Here is a 14,303-nt window from a genome sequence, read left to right as displayed (position 1 = left end):
TCCCACAGTGATTCACCTTGCAGTAAATATGCTGGCCTCACTGATATATCTAAGAATGTAAATCAGGGTAAGGTAAGATTTTACAATTGACTAAATAATTAATAAATAAATATTGTAAAATATTTACACATGTACTCATTAAGTTACTGTATATTCAGTAAAATTGCTATTTAAATGTTGGAATCTGCAATGGTGTAGTGTAGAATTATATTTTTACTAGCGGACCCGTGGCGTAGCATACGCCGCATAAGAGGGTAGCTGGCAGGAATGGGGTATTGGGCACAGCAGTGGGGAGGGGGGTCGGACCCCCCCTCACCAGGGTCCCCCATCTGCGCTATCCCTCCAGCTAAAGTTCATAAGAGGGTAGCATGCAGGAAGGGGGTATTGGGCACAGTGACGGGGAGGGGGGTCGGATCCCCCCTCCCTCACCTGGGTCCCCCATCTGCGCTCCCCCCCCAGCTTAAGTTCAGCAGCAGCCGCCGCCGCTATTAGTAAGAGGCAGCAGGCGGGGATGACTCACCTTTTCTGTGTTCCAGTGTGCGTTCCACTGTCGTCACTTCCTGCAATGCCGCCCACTGTATAGTAAGTGAACAGCATTGCAGGAAGTGACGACAGTAGAAGGCATGCTGGAACGCGGAAGCGGTGAGTCATCCCCGCCCACCGCCTCTTACTAATAGTGGCGGCTGCTGCTGAACTTAAGCTAGAGTTGGAGCACAGATGGGGGACTCAGGTGAGGGAGGGGGGGGTCCAACCAATACCCCCTTCCTGCCCGCTACCCACTCCAGCTCGGCGGCAAGTGTTGGACCTCCCCTGGGGCAGGGCGCTACTTCTTCTTCTTGCTTGGACCGGCCCCTTCTTCTTGCTTGAACCGGCCCTGGGGACAGGGCGCTTCTTCTTCTTTCTTGCTTGAAGGTTGAGGCACTTAGGCTATTATGTATAGATGTGTTTTTTTTTCTTTTTACAAACAAAAAAAGAAAATACATTGCAGGGATGTTTTATAGATATTTTACCTGGCAAAATTTTTGTCATGGAAAATGTTTAAAACACATTTCTGCATATGGTTAATGCATCAACACATCAGCCTTGCCTGCCATTCAGCAGACAAGCACTGCCACATTGTCAGTAACTATGATTCAGTTAGTGAATTCCAACATGAGCTCACAGGACATGCACTGTGTATGCGTGTGTCCAGTTTTAGGTTTTTAAATATGTGAATGCCTGTTTTTAGCATTTAAAACTGTAATTAGCAAGTCATCCGATTTGTGTTTTTACACTACAAATACACTGTAAACTTGACATAAACAACATTTCTAAAGTTCTCAAGCATTTATGCTTTTAAAATCGTCTTAATTCATAATAATTTGATATAACTCAACTCTGTCTCATATATATATATATATATATATATATATATACATATATATATATATATAATATATATATATATATATATATATATATATATACACACACACACACACATATATATATATATATATATATATATATATATATATATATATATATATATATATGTATTTTTTTTTTTAATTAGTATTCCCACACACACACAAACGGGTCATTTAATATCATTACAGTTCTAAGTAAGAATTGTGGTGACTGCACTGAAATTTTTTAAATGTTTTTTATTTTATTGTTTATAGTTTTTGATAAAAGCTGCACTTCTTAAACACTGGGTGCTTCTAAAGCTGCTTGGTTGAATAAAGAAAGTTCTTGACTTCTGGTGATTTGCCATAAATCCACAAGCCAACGAGTGAATGGAAATTGAGCGCTATATCGGACTATGTGCAAATAGCCATTAATTTGAAATCTCTCTTACTCTCCACCGCGAGAGACTGCACAAGTGTTAACAGCTGTGTTTAAGTGCAAAGAAGCATGTGATGCTGCCATTATTACCGAGAGGATTTTTGCTGAAGAGCTAGTTCAAGCATGTCTATGGCAACAATCATGCAACATATGTTCATCAGCAAGGGAATCATTAACTATTTATCATAAATACACTAATTATCATATCACTATTTATTGCATATACATATGCCCTTTAGCTGTAGGAACACCAAATCCCCTAGTTTCAAATTTATAGCTCTTGATCCTGTTTTTAACATACTCTCAGCAAATATATAAAGCAAAGTATTTAAATAAAAACGCGTAAACTGAACAGAAGATTGCATGGTACACATGTTTACTATTAATAAAGCGATTACTTTTATATATTTAAGTCACTTAATCCATTTCTTGGGAACACAATCAAGATTTTTTATGCCCAAGAAAAAATGCATTTTTAAAAGAAATAGAGATGGTTGTCCCTAAAAACAGTTCTTGCTTAGACCAGGCTTTAATTCTTAATCCCAAAAGTGATAGCAAGAAATGGCAAATATAGTTAAGTATGTCTAAAATAACAATAACCATCAAGTGCTGCCATGATTCATAAATAGAGGCTAGAGTTTGTAAGATTCTTCTAGAAAAAATGATGTTACTGTACCTGTAAACAGAGATTTTCCAACTTGCTATAACATTCTGGAGTGAAAAGGTTAGTTATTGCACTTTATCTGTTCATCACTAGACTTGCACATTGAATGGCAGATTCTAAACAGTTAAATATTGGGCAGGTTTTTCTCGATTATATTTGGGTATATGTTTGTCTATGCTCATCCACTTAAAATAAACCTGCGATCGCAGGATAAAAAGTTTTAAACTCACCTGGGGCTTCCTGAAGCCCATGAGCACGGATGCATCCCTTGTCGTCCTCCCGGGTGCCTCCGATCAACCACAATCTCCCCCAGTAATCCTGCGCGTAGGGGCTGCGCATGCCTAGAAGAGCTGACTAGCGTGACTGAGCCAGATTACCGGGACTAATTGCGGCTGTACAGAGGCACCTGGGAGGATGAAGAGGTATGCATCCATGCTCATGGGGCTGGAGGAAGCCCCAGTTGAGTATAAAATATTTTTATCCCACGATCTCAGGTACACTTTAATGAAGTATCCATTAGGGGAATTACTTTGTCCATTAGGATGAAGGTTTATATTTTTCAGATGTCAAACAGTTTGAAAATATCTTATTGTGACACTGCTTAGGTGTACTTATCTTGGTCTTAATAATGTTTGTTTTTTTGTTTTTTAATGTATCTTCAGCCAACACTGAAAAAGTGAGTACAATGAAAAAGTCAAATATATTTATTGTCCTTCCAGAAACCTCACAGTCTAATGTCCCTACTATAGTCAATGACCAATTTAAGGGGAAATCAGCTCACATATCAGTCTGTTTTGGGTTTATGTTAGGAAAACTGTAAAGCACAAAGAAAACCCTTTCAAACACAAGGAGATCATACAACATCTTAGCACAGTGGTGAAGGACCAAGGGCTTGCAGAGGTCACAATCAGTGGGGTTATTTTTCAATTACTGATTATTGATTGCACAGTACTAATGATTATGACACATTGACCCACACAGTCAGATGTCCCTCCTCCTGTAGCTTCAGGGCAGTTTTCTGCTTCAGTTTTCTGCTTCACATAAATGCTTAAGTGCTTACATGATCAAATAATTCCTAACCCGAACGTCATGGAAGAGGAACATTCTGATACATGTGTGAGCAGGCAAGTGGGTATTGTTTTTATTTATAACTAGCTGATGGCCCGGCATTGCCCGGGTATGTATTTGGCTGGTGTTGGCTCTGCCCATGTTTTCTAACCCACAATTACTCAATTACATAGTTTGTGAGCTTTTTGGTCTTTGACATCAATAATTTGCATTGAAATGAAACAAATCTGATTGGCTGTGTCACTCTCCACCCCTTTTTATGAATTTGAACTCAAGTCACCCAATGACCAACTGTACCAGTTTTGAGGCTTGTGCCATTAACAGTGCAAGAATGGCAGCAATTTAATATTCCCCTTGAAAATCAATAGGTGAATTTTGATTGGCTTTTGTAGGCCCCACCTACTTTTCTGAATATTGATCCCAGTCACCCAGTGACCAACTGTGCAAAGTTTGAGAATCCTTCCATTAACAGTGTAAGAATGGCTGCAATTTACATTTTCCCAGTGAAATTTGAGTTTGTCTCCACCCACTTTTTGATTATGGGGATAAATAGTATCCTAAAAAGTATCCAGGTAATGTACTATGTGTGTGCCAAATTTCAAATCAGTTCAGCCATTTTTGCGTGATTGGGTAACAAACATCCACACTTTCGAATTTATAATATTACACAACACAACATAGGGAAAATACTTGTGGAATAAGAAGCACAGCACTTCAGAGAGTATTTGACAATTCTGGAGGGGAAGTACTTCGGAGGGGGATGATACTTGAAGTCAGCAATCAGAGAAAGAGCAGTAGTAGGGGTGTGGCTATAATAAACATGAAAGGATGAGATGGCACGGTGCTGAGGTAGCTTGTTGTTTTGTTTAATCCATTGGGGCAAAGAGCACTTGCTGGTTTCTGGTGGGTCCACAAAAGCAGGGGACAGGCAGCAGATGCCCCGTCTGTCAGCTATCCACGTACAAGAGGTATACATGATATAAAAGAGTTTTGCAAATTAGAAGAAAGGAACCAAATTAAACTTTCCCCCAAAAAAGTCAAACTATACTACTATATAAATATGAAGTTATCTACTGGAATTAATATGTCTACTTACTGTGCTCTAAGAGCAAGTGCTCTTTTAATTTTTTTACATGCATTGAACCAGATTCAGGCAGTTTGATTGACGGGTCGAATTAATAATTTCCATCATATCCAATCTGCTTCCAATTGATAACAAGAGTGATCTGATCACTACTGAACAAAATTGATCCTGTAATTGATCCCGTAATTGACCCGTAATTGATCGGACATGTCAGAAATCATGAATTCGACCTGTTAATCTGCTAGAAAGTGCATTGTGTGTACCTAGCATTAGAGCAAGGCAGGATGAAGATAAAAGGCATGAGCTTCTCCAGAGCTAGCTCTCTTAAGGTCCGTAAACACCTGACATCTGATGTCACCCATCAGGGATCATGACCTGGTCCTCTTGTGTGCCATTGTCTGGCTGGCCTGTACAGATACATGTCAGCTGTGTAGCTGACAATGCTTTATTTTGCTAGGGGGGGTGGAAGGATGACTGAGCGGCACGTGTGTGATGTCATGCAGTGGGCAGGGGAGTAGCACTTTCAAAGAAGTTGGTCGCCACTTGGCCAAGTTAATCCGCTGGGCAGATCTCTTGCCGAGCAGCTGATGCTAGCCTCTGTACTCACGCTTAACTATCATCTGAGGTGGTCATTTTGCGAACCGCAATAGACATCAATGGGGAGGCGAACTTTGAAAACTAAAAACACTTATGCTGGCCAGAAAAGTGATGGAAAAGATGTTTCAAGGGGTCTAACATCTGAGTTTTTGCATGGATGAGTGGAATAGACACCAACAGTCCTGGGGAAAAATCTGGATTTGACGTAAAGCAGCGTTTTAAGGGCAGAAATCACATTGAGTGCTAAATTGCAGGCCTAAAGTGCTTTAAAACATCTTGCATGTGTATACATCAATCAGGGAGTGTAATTAGAGTACTGCTTCACACTTGACACACCAAACTCACTGTATAACTCAACGCAAACAGCTGTTTGTGTTGTGACGGCCGTGCTGGACTGGTGCGCACCATGGTGAGATTGCTCTTCCTCAGTGATATCAGGTAATGTCTGACTGCCTTATCAACTTTCGATGGTTCTTTCTCTACCATTGTTAAAGCTTACATCTATTTTTTAAATTACATTTTCTGCTTGCTGTTCAGTACCTTCAACGAGAATCTATTATGGAGTGCAAGTCTGCCATTGTGACCATTGTTAATGGCCGAGGAATAAGGGTTCTATTCCGGTCCGGAGTGGGAGCCTGAGAACCGGCTTTCACCACCACACATCCAAGTAAATAAGGACCCATTTGCTGTATAAGTAATGTACCTGCCCTGACCGTGCTTTGCAGACCAGGAATCTGTGGTAAGATGGACCCTTGACCCAGCGCAAGACGAACCAAATTTGCCAAGAATGTATTATGGAGGGCAAGTCTGCCATTCATTCAACTGTGTGAAACTTTCAATGGTACTTTCTCAATACCATGGTGACCATGGGTAATGGCCGGGGAATCCTGGTTCGATTCTGGTGGGAGTGGGAGCCTAAGAAACGGCTACCACCACCACACATCCAAGGAAGGCAGCAGGCACGCTGTGGGCAAAGGAGCAGGAACGGCTACCACCACACATCCAAGGAAGGCAGCAGGCACGCTGTGGGCAAAGGAGCAGGAACGGCTACCACACATCCAAGGAAGGCAGCAGGCATGACATGCATGTCCCAAGGTAGTGACCAAAAATAACAATACAGGAGGACTTTCAAGGCCCTGCTATATATGAGATGAATCAACTTTAAATTCTTTAACCAGAATCTGTTATGGAGGGCAAGTCTGCCATCCATTCAAGTGAAAGGTATGCACTGACTGCCAGGTATAATACAATGTGCAGTCAAAGATGCAGTGAAAGGTATGCAATGACTACAAACAGCTGTTTGTGTAGTGATGGCCATGCTGGACTGGTGCGCACCATGACAAGAGTGCAGGTGATGGCGGCTTTCCAGCCCATATGGTCGCCGGGCTGAGGTAGCTGAATGACAGAACAGTGACTGTCCAGCTGATCAAACTTGGTCTGTCCACTAGAGATGGCCCGAATGGTTCACCAGCAAACGGTTCCCAGTGAACTTCCGGTGGTTCGCGTTCGCGGAGAACCGGGAACTTTTCCGGAAGTTCGGTTCGCCCCCATAATGCACCATTAGGGTCAACTTTGACCCTTTATATCACAGTCAGCAGGCACATTGTAGAAAATCAGGCTACACTCCCTCTTGGAGCCACTACCCCCCTTATAAAAGGCAGGCACCGCAGGCCATTTTACTCACTTGTGGCCATTTTACTCACTTGTGTGCCTGCAGTAAATAGAGAAGGGACAGCTGCTGCTGCTGCAGACTCTCATAGGGGAAGATTAGTAAGGCTCATGTAGGCTTGTTAGCTTGCTCCTTGCTGATTCTTATTGCTAAAATAGCACCCCACAACAGCTCTTTTGAGAGCTAATCTTGTTCTTGTGATCTATTTTTTTTTCTGTGCGTCCCACTGACCCTTGTGTTGCATAGACAGTGTTGATAATTCATACTGTGTGTGTGTGTGCCACTGCCAGGCCCAGCACATTCAGTGACTACCTGTGTGTGTGACAGATGCACATTGTAATACCCAATACTGCATATACCTACCTACCTGTTGTTCACAGTGCATCCACCTACCTACATGAGTTGAGCGCATGCAGTGTCACTGTGCCTGTCCGCTACCTGTCTGTGTGTGACAGGTGCACTGTGAGGAAACGCGGAAAAGCCGCCGCAAGGGCTCAGAGTGAGGCGGCTGTTTCCGCGTCTAACATGGCGGCACAACGCGAAGAAACCGCCACATGCCGCATGGGCAGAGCGGTGGAGTCCGCGTTGGAGGCGGCGGATTGCACGCATGACAAAGCAGCTGACATTGCGACTGGACGCGGAAAAACCGCCGCTCACTTGGAGAGCGGGACGGCGGTCCCCGCGCCTGAATCAGTGGTTGCATTACAAGACATGTCTGATGTGGCTGGGACTGCTAGTCCACACAGGTTCAGAAGGACGCACGCGCACGCTGAGAGGCAGAGCTTATATGACAGCCAGAAAAGGGTCAGCTGACCAGGCGGGTCAGCTGACAATTTCACCACCTGCCATTGGTCCAGCACTTAGGGGAGGCGCTGGAGAGCGCTTTTATATATACTGGGTGCTGGTCATTCTCTGGTTGTCTGCCGTTGCGATCACTACGTGGTAGCACTCAGACCTTGTCTGTATCTGTGTTCTAGCATAGTTTCCAAAGGTGTTGACATCAAGGCGTTCACACCTTAGCATTAGGAACATTGAATTGTATTATTTGTTATGACCTTCTGCCTGCCTGACTATTCCTCTGAACTCTGATCTTGTACCTTGCTATTTCTGATATCCTGTTGCCAAACTCTGCTCGTTCCTGGACTCTGTATTTGCCTCCTGATTCTGTACTGTGCTTATCTGATACTCCATTGCAAAACCCTGTCTGTTTATTGGATTCCGTATCTGCCTCCTGAATCTGTACCTTATCTGTCTGTGTGTTAACGACCTGGCTTGCCGACCTCGAGAACTGGCCTTACTGTTAGAGGCAGTTCCCAGACCTGTTAGTGACACCCTCCCTTTCGGGTGTCACTCACGCTCTGTTCTTCCTACCCTCAGCCTAGCTCCTCCCCCCTGGAGAGTCTAGGCCATAGGAAGGAACATACTTCTGGAGAAGTACTCAAAGTATACTGTTGCATCAAACACTCACTTGTTCTTTCTGGTGTCCAGAGGTTAGTAGATATATCTGATTATCGGTGATACTGCAGATCACCAATAATCGGGTATATTCTGTATTCCTGGTGAGACTGCAGTTCACCGGTAATCAGATCCTCTCTGTGTTACACCGTTCGTTACATGCACATTGTAATACCCATTACTGCATATACCTACCTACCTGTTGTTCACAGTGCACCCACCTACCTACGTGAGTTGAGCGCACGCAGTGTCACTGTACCTGTCTGCTACCTGTCTGTGTGTAACAGGGGCACATTGTAATACCCATGACTGCATATACCTACCTACCTGTTGTTCACAGTGCACCTACCAACCTACCTACGTGAGTTGAGCGCACGCAGTGTCACTGTGCCTGTCCGTTACCTGTCTTTGTGTGACAGGTGCACATTGTAATACCCATCACTACATATACCTAGCTGTTGTGTTCAGTGCACCCACCTACCTTCGTGAGTGCACGCAGTGTGATATACCACACCATGCATACCTGTTAACTGACTGCACCTGTGTGACTGCACATTGTATTAATCAAGTCAGTGCATACCTTTCACTTCATCCCCCCCCCCCCGACATGGACACAACGGACAAAACAGGCAGAGGTAGCGGCAGACCCAGAGGAAGGCCACCCGACAGGTCTGTGCGAGGTCATGTTGATGTGATTTCGTGCGGCCCTGGCCCAAAGTACAGTGATCAGAAGAAGGCACATCCCATCAACTCCCAAGTGTAACGATTGTGGAATTATCTCCGCGGTCAGCGCACAAGGTGGGAAATCCTCCACAAGCGTATAAAATGACAGAACCCAGCTTGGTGCAATGCACTTGTAGAGGGAAATTCCAACCGGCAGATGGAGCTGTGGAGTGCAGAGGAACAACCCCTCTGCACTGCCACAGATGCCAGATGGGAATTGTACGAATTGCAACAATGCAGGGCAAGATAGCCCTTAAGAGAGAGAGTGAGCACAGCGACAGAATGTATGTGTGTCCACCAATCCACCAATCTAGTCGCCCCGAGGCGACGGTGAACACACAACAATGGAAATCAAGTGGGAACGCGAACCCCAAGAGTGGCGATTGCCAACAGTAACACAAGACCGAATAAAGACAGAGCACAAGTGTAGCAAGAAAGACACAGCAAATAACAATGATCAGAACGCCAAGGAAAATAACAAACGCACTCGCTAAGCGCGATCGCCACACAAAAAGCGCAACAGCGACAAAGCACGCTAATGGCGTGGTCTCCACGGGAAAAGCGCAACAGAGACAAAGCACGCCAACCCTAACTAACCAATGTAACACGAAAACGAATAGAGAACGCGAACGTTTGCTAAACGGTTACCTCACCGAGCCTACAGCAAGCGTCCGTTCCAGACAAGACAGACAGAAGGAGTAGCCAGTAGCAACCGCAGCTCTGGCCTACACTCCCAGACAGAGTACAGAAGGAACCACCGCCACTACCGCTAGGGCGGATGTGATCCAGACAGACAGACAGATGGAGCAACCAGTGGCAACCGCTGCTCTGGCTTTCACACCTAAGACAGAGTACAGAAGGAATCACCGCCACTACCGCTAGGGCGAATGCGATCCCAACAGACAGAACGATTTCCTGTCGACTGCCGCTGGTGACAAGACAATCGCAACAGATAGACAGTACAAGGCAAAACAGAAAATACAACCTGACTACGATAGAAGGAATGCTAGTGCACTCCCAAGGAATAACTCTAAGATATCTTAGCAAACAATTAGCAAAGGCTGAGACTCCAGGTAAGTTAGCAGGAACAAACCATCATGACCAGCCAGGAATTCTGGGAAGAAATGTTTTTTATACTGCAAGCCATCAGAGGAAGCAGCTAAGCAATTTGCATGACAAGTGGATGCAAATTCCTCCCCAGAACAGCAACTCTGCAGCTTGCAGAGTGGAGACAGGTCTCTTTTCCAGGGACCTGCAGCACTCAGACCTAACAAATGGTCAAACAGCTGTCTGCCTGTGCAGACAGCAGCGCAGATCATTACACCAAGATTGTCAGGAAGTGGTTGACTATTTAACACAGAACTAGGGATCCTCATCCGGATTCTGGATATCCGGGTAACCCGGATATCTGAACGTTTTTCCGCTATCCGATTCGGATTCGGATTCCAGTTTTTTCAAAAAAATCTGGCTAGCTATCTGCGGATATTTGGGCGCATAACGCGGATATTGCGGATATCTGGATCCAAAATACTGTAACTAAGGAGATGATGTCCTGGAGCTAATAAGATGGCTCCCAGCAGAAGCCCTAGCAACCAATCACAGAAAGGAACACTGACCAGCCCCCCTGTATAATAAGGAGGGCTGTATGATGAGACATATCATCTTAGCTTGCTGAATGCTCACTGAGAGACATGCTCCAGTGCTAGTGGCCTAGCAAGGGCTGTACACAGTTATAAACCTAAAGCTGTTCAGTGATTAACCCCTTCACTACTATCACTACACTATTGTAAATCGTTAATTAGCTTGATTGATGTCATAGTGTGACAGTCAGAGTGTGTGCTCCAGTGCTGCTGGGCCTAGTAGCAAGAGCTGTACACAGCGATAAGCTGTTCAGTGATTAACCCCTTCATTACTATCACTACACTATTGTTACATCATTAATTAGCTTGATTGATGTCATTGTGTGACAGTCAGACTGCTGGCCTAGCAGTAGTGATAAACCAAAAGCTGTTAAGTGGTTAACCCCTTCACTATTTTAAATCATTAATTAGCTTGATGTCATTTGTGTGACAGTCAGAGTGTGTGCTGCAGGCAGCTGCTATGTGTCTGTGTGTGTACTGTGCACAGAACAGACCAGCTGCTGTCTGCTGGCCAGTGATTAGCCTTAGGTATAGGTTAGGGATTAGGGGATAGGATTACTGTGTTATTGTGTAGTTAGTACTGTATTACTGCAGTCAGTGCTAGTAGTTGTTAGAGTAGTGGTTCTACTGTGTTAGCTTTGTACAGAACTGCTGTGCTGTGAGCAGTGCCAGTGTGACAGTTAGTGTGCACTGGTGTCTTCTCCTCTGCTGTCTGACTGTCACTCGGCACTTGGCACGTGGCATTTGGCACGTGTCACGTGGCACTTGCCACGTGTCACGTGGCACTTGCCAAGTGTCATGTGGCACTTGCCACGTGTCACGTGTCACTTGTCACTTGTCATGTGGCACTTGCCACGTGTCACGTGGCACTTGTCACTTGTCACGTGGCACTTGCCTCTTGCCACGTGTCATGTGGAACTTGCCACGTGTCATGTGGCACTTGGCACGTCTCACTTGGCACTTGCCAAGTGCCACGTGACATGTGGCAAGTGCCAAGTGACACGTGGCACATGACATGTGGCAAGTGCCAAGTGACACGTGGCAAGTGCCACATGACACGTGGCAAGTGACAAGTGCCACGTGACACATGCCAAGTGCCACGTGACACTTGCTAAGTGACAATTGCCACGTGCCACATCCGGCATGCTCCTGGCACACATTACACCTGCTGCTGCATTGCCCTGCTCCTGCTGCCTGTGCAGCTCCCACCGCCAGGCAAGGGTGCCACAGGCCACTGATACCACCTATATTTAACCCAAAACACATTTGCTGCATATTTTTTTGGAGGTGTCTTGGCTGAAAACGGTCATGTCCCAGTTGTGCGGTTGGATTTGACACTTCACAGTTAATTGGTGGGGATTTAACTGGTTCACAGCCATTATTGTTACAACCAGATGAAGGCGCTAAGCAAGTTACACCACCTCATATGTCTGAGTTAGGCGGCGACACTATGGACGTAATGTGTGAGTTTTGGTGGTGTCTGAGGCAAGCAAAGCTGGGGAGGATGATTATGATGATTATGATGATACGGATCCCACATGGGTTCCTAATAGACAAGATGACCAAGGGTACAGTTCAGAGGGGGAGTCAGAGAGGAGTAGGAGGAGACAAGTTCCTGAAAGAAGCAGGGGGAGCTCGTCATCAGAAACCGCTGGTGGCAGTGTCCAGCGCCATGTATCACCACTTATGGACAGCCAGCCAACATGCCCTTCAACGTCAGCTGCTGATGCCACCATAGTGCTATCACCCCAGGGGGGCTCAGCGGTTCGGAAATGTTTTAATGTGTCTGCCTCAGATCAGAGCAATGCCATCTGTTCTCTCTGCCTCCAAAAATTGAGCCGTGGAAAGGCCAACACTCACGTCGGGGCAACTGCCTTACGAAGGCACATGGAGAAAAGGCACAAACTGCAATGGGAAGAGCACCTGAGCAAAAGCAGCACACAAAAGAAAAGCCACAGTCCTTCTTCTCTTCCTCCTTCAGGTGCAGCATCTTCAGCCGCTTTCTCCCTTGCACCTTCACAGCCACCCTCCTCCACTCCGCCTCTGCCCTTGAGCGGTTCCTACTCCTCTGCCCACAGCAGCCAGGTGTCCATGAAGGAAATCTTTGAGTGGAAGAAGCCAATTTCTGTCAGTCACCCCCTTGCCTGACGTCTGACAGCTGGTGTGGCGGAACTGTTAGCTCACCAGCTGTTACCGTACAAGCTGGTGGACTCTGAGGCCTTCCGTAAATTTGTGGCCATTGGGACACCACAGTGGAAGATACCAGGCTGCAATTATTTTTCTAAAAAGGTGATACCCAAACTGTACCGTGAAGTTGAGAGGCAAGTGGTGTCATCTCCGGCACACAGCGTTGGGTCAAGGGTCCACCTGACCACGGATGCCTGGTCGGCCATGCACAGTCAGGGCTGCTACATAACTTACACAGCCCATTGGGTCAACCTAGTGACCGATGGCAAGAAGGGAGTACGTGGCTGGGCAGCCAACCAACTTGTGACACCTCCACGGCTTGCAGGCAGGCCTCTTGCCACCTCCCCTCCTCCTGCTACATCCTCTTCGCTGTCGTCCTCCTCCTCCTCCTTGGCTGAGTGGCACTTCTACTCTACTGGTGTTGCAATCTCCTCTCCAGCTACACAGCCCCATCTCCCCAGGGCCTATGCTGCATGCCAGGTATGACAGTGTCACGCCATATTAGACATGTCTTGCCTCAAAGCGGAGAGTCACACTGGACCAGCTCTCCTGGCTGCTCTTAACAAACAGGTGGATCAGTGGCTGACCCCGTACCAGCTGGAGATCGGCAACGTGGTGTGTGACAATGGCAGCAATCTCATTTCCGCTTTGAGTTTGGGAAAGCTGAAACATGTACCCTGCATGGCACATGTGCTGAATCTAGTCATTCAAGATTTGTGTCAAAGTATTCAGGCTTAGAGGACATACTGAAGCAGACCAGGAAGTTTTGTGTGAAAAAAGAAAAAGGAGGAGGCGCTCTGAGTCCTTTGCGCAACTGTGATGTATACCAATAGGACAGGTCTCACCTGTTTGTGATGCGGCTGGCACAGCGTACACAGCCCGGATACGCCTTGTCCCTCTTAGCCAAGCCGGGGACTGAGCTCTGACGCGGGGCGGAAGTGACGCCACTCGCTCCAGGAAATGGTAGATCTGTTGCCGGGTTACGCTAGAATGCTCTGTACGGAGCTACTAGCCCAGCGCAACATAAAACAACTGTACAAAAAGCCTCTCAATGGAGATAGAGAGTAGGCATGTAGGTTATAAAGCTATAAAAGTTTATTAAAACAACAAGTTTCGCGGAACAACAGTCTCCGCTTTATCAAGTTAACAAAAAATCTCATGGGTATAAATACCCTCCCCCCCCCCTTACAAAGAATCCAGATTTACCAATCTGCATTGCATTGGGTGGGGTACAAGGAATCATAGTGCTTCTAGTAAAGGGAAAAGTTACCATATAACACCTAATATAGGGAAAACATTATATATATATGCACACAAGCACACAAAAATGTGTGAAGAATGGATAAATGGTAGCCTGGATGTAATAGAGGACTCCACATGCATGCAGTG

Source organism: Hyperolius riggenbachi, chromosome 5 (genome assembly GCF_040937935.1).
Source record: "Hyperolius riggenbachi isolate aHypRig1 chromosome 5, aHypRig1.pri, whole genome shotgun sequence".
NCBI classification, from domain to species: Eukaryota; Metazoa; Chordata; class Amphibia; order Anura; family Hyperoliidae; genus Hyperolius; species Hyperolius riggenbachi.
The sequence above is the reverse complement of the archived record's forward strand: the minus strand, read 5'-3'. Positions refer to the sequence as shown.